The sequence below is a fragment of the Arvicanthis niloticus genome, chromosome 16 (assembly GCF_011762505.2).
Source record: "Arvicanthis niloticus isolate mArvNil1 chromosome 16, mArvNil1.pat.X, whole genome shotgun sequence".
NCBI classification, from domain to species: domain Eukaryota; kingdom Metazoa; phylum Chordata; class Mammalia; order Rodentia; family Muridae; genus Arvicanthis; species Arvicanthis niloticus.
Window position 1 is genome coordinate 58384264 of NC_047673.1, and position 6891 is coordinate 58391154.

General features: G+C 44.3%; 1 pseudogene; it reads right to left on the reverse strand.

Moving 5' to 3' along the window:
- Positions 1-226: 226 nt before the first annotated feature.
- On the reverse strand, positions 227-1078 carry LOC117721772 (calcium and integrin-binding family member 2 pseudogene; annotated as a pseudogene).
- Between the last annotated feature and the right edge of the window lie 5813 nt (positions 1079-6891).

The following is a 6891-nucleotide window of genomic DNA, read 5'->3' on the forward strand; positions in this document are numbered from 1 at the left end:
GTCTCATCCCTCCTGCTGGGTTTTTCCACCTTCCCCTCCTAGGTGAGAAAAGAACTGGGCAAGGGGGTGGGTGAGAGGGCCTACAGGGGACTGCAGGTCTTGAGGGTAGACCACTGGGGGCCCAGGGAAGGGTCCTGATGCTTTTCACAACCCCGTTGCAGTTAGGTTTTTTTCTTTTCTTTCTTTTTTTTCTTTTTCTCTTTCTTTTTTTCTCTTTCTTTTTTTCTTTTTCTTTTTTTGCTGAAAGGGCCACAGGAAATGTCCATGTGTGAGAACCCCAGAGGCCGCAGCTTCTCTCCTGAAGCACTTGGAAACCATACCTGCACAGACAGCAGGCCAGAGGATGGAGTTCTAGACCCCCATAGCCTTGGCAGTGTCCTCAGATTCGGATGTGGAAAGTGCTGAGAAAATCAGGGGCCTTGGCGATCATGTCCTCAAAGTCAGCAAAGCCCAGCTTGCCATCGCCGTCCAGGTCAGCTTCTTCAATGACTTTGTCGCACACAAGCACTACCTCATCCTCATCCAGCTCTGACTTCGTGAGGCGGGCCAGCGTCAGCTCTAAGTCCTCCTTACAGATGAAGTTGTCAGTGTTGAAGTCATAAATCTTGAAGGCATAGTTCGCCTTGAGCTCCCGAGGTGCCGACTCACAGAGCACAGAGAACATGTCCACAAAGTCATTGAAGGTGAGGTTCCCCTCGCCATCCTCAGAGAAACCTCCACAATCCTCTCCTTGAAGGGATTCTCCCGGAGCTCCGGCATCTGAATGATGAGGCTCATGGGCACATGGACGATGGGACTCTTCCTGTAGTCCATCGGGACGAGGTTGGGAGCCAGCTCATAGAACCGTGCATGAAGCTTGAGGATGTCCTTCTTATTGAAGAAAGTGCAGTCCTGGTAGTTGTCTAGCTGCTCTTCAGTGAAGATGGTCTGCTTGTTCCCCATGGTGACCGCGGTGGTACGGAGTGGCCACGGCGTCGTCTCTTGCCCTTTCGAGTGCTGCTTCCCATCGGCGGCTTCTGGAGCCCCGAGCCCGGCGCCCGCGGCCCTTGCCAGCCCGAGAGCGGGCAGCGTCGCCAGCCTAGCCTGACCTGCTCCGCTAGGTCCTGGAGTTCAGTGGGAGGGGTGCAGGAGCTGGGCTACACTATCTCTTTAGACACAGCAGAAGACAGCATCAGATGCCCATTACAAATAGCTGTGAGCCACCATGTGGTTGCTAGGAATTGAACTCAGGACCTCTAGAAGAGCAGTTAGTGCTCTTAACCACTGAGTCACCTCTCCAGTCTACCATGTTTTTTTTTTTTATTTTTTATTTTATATCATGTCTTTAACATTAAACAACATTAGTATGTTTATGGGACTGTAATTAGTCTTCAACCCCATCAGAATTCTGAGAATAAATTAAATATGACTTGAGTATATAAGAAGCACCAAGCATAGTTTCTCAAACTTAAACAAATTGCAGAAACAGCTGACTGTCTGGACAGCCCCTTAATTTCCTATAACGTTGGAGCATCTGTCTTTGGCCTTTTGCCCAGAGTCATCTGGCAGACCTTATGTGAAGCAGGAATGATAAAGGGCTAGCTTTCCCTGTCTTGGCAGAGCTTAGCAGCCAACTATCCCACACTTGTTTGCCTTTTTTGGGGTAGTATTTTTTCTATAGATGAAATAAGCAATTCTGCTCTGTGGCTACCTTGCCACGATAAGTAACCTCACCTGGAGATGAAGATGTTCAATTTTTCTTTGAAGGAGAATGGGGAAGCTGCCAAGAGCAGACATGTCTCATTGTCAAATGATCTTTAATAAATAACATTAAATGTCACTTTCTTTGGTTTCTGATGTTTTTGAAGACTATTTATGTAAAGTATATTTGAAGTGTTAAACACTGCTTCCCAATCACAGCATTAGGACCACTCTCTACATTCTTTCTTTCCATTGTATGATTTTGGCTTTGTTGTCAAAAATCAAGTGTCCACAAAGTGTGTGGGTTTATTTCTGGGTCTTCAACTCAATTCCATTGATCAACCTGTCTGTCCTTGTTAGGGTTCCATTCCTGAGAACAGACACCATGACCAAGGTGACTCTTAAAAGGACAACATTTAATTGGGGCTGGCTTACAGGTTCAGAGATTCAGTCCACTATCATCATGGCAAGAAGCAGGCAGCATTCAGGCAGACACTGTAGTAGAGAAGGAGCCAAGAGTTCTACATCTTGATCAGAAGGCAGTCATGAGAAGGCTGGCTTCTGCCCTGGGCAGAGCTTCAGCACAAGACCTCAAAGCCCCGCCTCCACAGTGACTCACTTCCTCTAACAAGGCCACACCTACTCCAACAAGGACATACTTCCTAATAGTGTCACTCCCTGTAGGCCAAGCATTCAAACACATCAATCTATGGGGGTCACACCTTCAAACTTTACACTCCCTGGTCCCCATAGACTATTCAAACACATGAGACTATAGGGTCCATACTTAACCATAGCATAATGCAAAATACATTTAGTCCAACTTCAAAAGGCCCATAGTCTATTACAGTCTCAACAATGTTAAAGGTCCAAAGTTCAAAGTGTCTTCTGAGATTCATCCAGTCACTTAACTGTAATCCTCTCTACAATCAAACTCAAAGAGCAGATCACATACCTCCAACAATACAGGATATACATTATCATTCCAAAATGCCATAGTGAGTAAATACTGGACCAAAGCAAGACAGGAAACCAGCTGGGCAAACTCCAAGCTCTGCATCCATGTCTGATGTCAAAGTGGTCTTCAGAACTCCAACTCCTTTCATCTTTTTTACTGCAACACACTTCTCTGTCTTGGGCTGGATCCACTCCCTGTTGGCAGCTTTCCTCACCAGATATCCCACGACAATGGCATCTCTAATATTTTGGGGTCTTCGGGGTAATTTTCAAGTGGTCTTCATGCCACTACAAGAAGTGGTGAATTGTTAATTTGCTGTGAGCTCCCTCCTAGTGATTGATCAAACGTCTAGCCACCTGTCAGAGTTCTCTGGATCCATCAATGAAACACACACACGCACACGCACACGCACACGCACACGCACACGCACACACACACACACACACACACCAGCTTAACTTTGATATGCCTTGCCAAGTTCAATGGCTGGGCACTTCCAAACCTCCCTACAGCTAGTACACATTCCCCTCTGGTATTCCTTAGTTAACACTTTCTAAATCTATATTTTACCTTTGCAGCCCCAGACTCAAGCAGGGGAGTGGCCCCTGGGGCAGCTTCACTGACTCTGACATATTGGTGGGCTCTTAATTCAATCTCTCTGTGTCACCATCATGGCATGGTCTGTCCTACACCCCTCTCATGGCAGAATCCATCCTTCTACCTTCAGTATTCCTTGCCGGGGAATCCTAAAATCCCACCTCTTCCAATCTGCCTAGCCATTGGCTCTTTATTGGTCAATCAAACACCCATGAGAACAGGGACCCTCGGCATCTGGACATGCAGATTCCTGTATGATTTGGGGAGCCTAAGTAAGACAGAGCATTGGAACCAACCACCAAGCTTCTTATTCCAATGTCTGGGATCCACAGATGGTCTCTTGGGCTCTTCCAAAGGGCTGATGTCCCTTCTCCAGCTCTGCCTTCTGTAGCACTCTAGGTTCTGGTTGACTCCAGTTTATTGCTGCTGTACTTAGTGGCACGTATGGTACTGGCATCTCTAACACACTGGAGCTGTCCACAGCAACTAGCTGCACCAATAGCCTCTCATAGGCTCTCTTCATGGTGCCAAGCCTCAACTCCTTTGCATGACCCCTTCAGTGCTGGGCTGTCAACTACAACTGAGGCTGCACCTTCACCAGTAGCCTTCTCTGGCCTCTCACAGTGCCAAACCTCAGCAGCTCTCCATGACCCCTTCATGCCTTCAAAACCAGTACCACCTGGGTGGTTCTTACACATTACCAAGTCCACCTACAGCACAGGACACAGCTTTGGCTATCTCTGGGACACAGCTTCTTTGTGCTCTCAGAAAACACTCACCAGATTTTACCTCCATGATGCTGGTCTCTTCTTAATCACCACTAATTTCTTAGTTCCAGCTAGCCGGCATCAATTGTCTCCGTAGTCCTCCTAAAAGAAGGAGGACTACTGAGACAAAAGAATCACTCTAAAGCCAGAGCCACATGGCCAAGGCTGCCGAGTTCTAGAGCTGGAACCTGACCTTCTTGTTCTATTACATTGCCACCAGCTTTCTGTTTTCCAACTCCTTCACTGCATAAGCTTGGCTGTCTGTCCTGGAACTTGCTCTGTAGATTGACCTTGAACACAGAGATCTGTGTGGCTCTGTGTTTTGAATGCTGTGATTAAAGCTGCATACCACCACATCTACACTGAAACTTTTCTTTACCTGGTACTTGTACTGTACCAGGCTGGCCTTGAACTCAGAGATCTGCTTGCCTCTGTTTCCTGGGATTAAAGGTGTGTACCGCCATGCTTGTACCTAAGCTTTTCATTCTATATCTTAATCAAATTAAAACTGGGAATAGCTATGATAATCCATCCCTTGTCAATTTGACACATAATCTTATCTTCATATGTCCAAATGAAAACAATAACCATGTCATAATAACCCCTAACATGATAACTGTCTCATACCACTGCAAATACAAAAGTTTAGCTGGGTGGGATCTGGCCCAGAGGTCACCACTCCCTCAATTCCATTTAATATCCTTGAACACAGCATTTAGCTTCATTCCACTTCCTGGTGCTCCTTTACTCTTTTAACTATGTTTTGTATTTTTCCTTCCTAATGATCAAATGCTCATCATGAGAGCAAACCAGAGGACAAAGTCTCTGCTGGGCTTTTTTGAGCATTCCTTGATGAATGCAATTAATATAAGTCTCTTTATCTTAGCCTCAGGCAGATTCTTCAGACGAGGACAAAAAGCAGCAATGTTCTTTATTGAAACATAAGAATAATCTGCAGAATTTAAATCACCCTTAGCACCAACCAACATTTTCCATATTCCTACTAGGATGACCCATTAACTTCCACTTAAAGCATTTCGTGGCTTTGCAAATCCAATATTCCAAAATCCACATTTCTCTGAGCCAAAGCATAATCAAGCCTATCACAGCAATACCCTACTCTTGGTATCTTAGGGTTTCCATTGCTGAGAAAAACTGCCATGACCAAGGCAACACTTATAAAGGGCAACATTTAATTGGGAGTAGCTTACAGGTTCAGAAGTTTGGTCCATTATCATCAAGGCAGGAGGCAGGCAGCATCCAGACAGACATGGTGCTAGAGAAGGAGCCAAGAGTTCTACATCTTGATCAGAAGGCAGTCATGAGAAGGCTGGCTTCTGGCCTGGGCAGAGCTTAAGCATAGGACCTCAACCCTACTGTGACTCACTTTTACCAAACAGGCCACACCTACTTCAACAAGGACACCCCTAATACAACAAGGCAACACCTCCAAATAGTGTCACTCCTTATAAACCAAGCATTCAAACACATGAGTTCATCTGGGACAAGCCTATTTAAACCACTACACCGCTCCTGTAAACAAAGTGGTGGTTCATTAATCCACTCTGAACTCCCTGGCAGTGGTTCAAATGGTTCTTGGTACTACTCAGCAACCTCTCTGGCTCATTGCCTAGTGACACACATGGAGGAGGCACACACACACACACACACACACACACACACACACACACACACCCCTAACCATTTCTAGACAGCTGGCCAATATGGCACTGTCCAAGCAGGTGATTGAGACCAAACAGAATCTGTGCCCATTGTTCAGAAACAGGACATCACAGAGGATATAAATGATGACCATCTACCCTGCAATCAGCCACCACAATACCCATCACCCAGTAAAATCAAAACTCTTAAAGCTTATAATTAAAGAAACATATTTATATAACAGCAAATACTCAAATCACAAGATGCCCATATAGATTAGACAAGTTATCCCAATTATCCTAACCTTCATATCATTGCTATCACCTGTGGCTAGTTAAAGCCACCCTGGTTCACCTCTGCCTCAAACTCTGCATCCTCCTCTCTCTGCATCCACCTTCCTTTTCCCTATCCAATCACAGCCCTACTGCTGCAAATAGATTGGACAGGGAAATTCCTGCCACAACAGAGACTGAGTTTCCAAAGTTATAAAAGTGGCCAATGCTGACATATGAACAGCCTTGTCCCTAAAATGGTGATCAAGAAGACCAAAGTGGCAAAAACAATGTCCCATAATGAAAGAAAAATTACATGCACCTGAACAACTGGTACAGGAGCTCAACATATAGAATAAATTGATAACTCACCAAATGGGTCCCTTACAGTCTGGACTGCTTTTATCTTCTTTGTTACTGAAATCATGGCCTATAATAATAATCAGCTTGAAAGATTGCTTTTTCAATAATATCCTTGCATGAGCAGGATAGGAAAAAAAGGTTTGCTTTCTCAGTCCCTACTCTAATCAACAGTGGTCCACTAAAAAGATACCATTGGAAGGTTTTTCCATAAGGAATGTTGCATAGTCCAACTTTATGTTAAGATATTGTTCAACAACTATTAGAAAGTGTTTGTAGGCAAATCCCTCAGTCTATCATTCATCATTACATGGATTATATTTTGTTGGCTGATTCCAACAAAAATGCTTTATAGAAAATGTTACAGAATACACCAGAAAAAAATACAAAGAGGAGATTCATTTAGTTATTTGGGTTTAAAAAAAACAGTCAAAAAACAATTTGACCACAAAAGGTATAGATCCATAGAGACCAACTGCAGACTCTTAACAATTTCAAAAGTTAATGGGAGATATTAACTGGCTAAGGTCTACAATTGGGTTAAATATCCATAATTCATGCAATTTTTTTCAAAAATCATAAGGGGATTCAAATT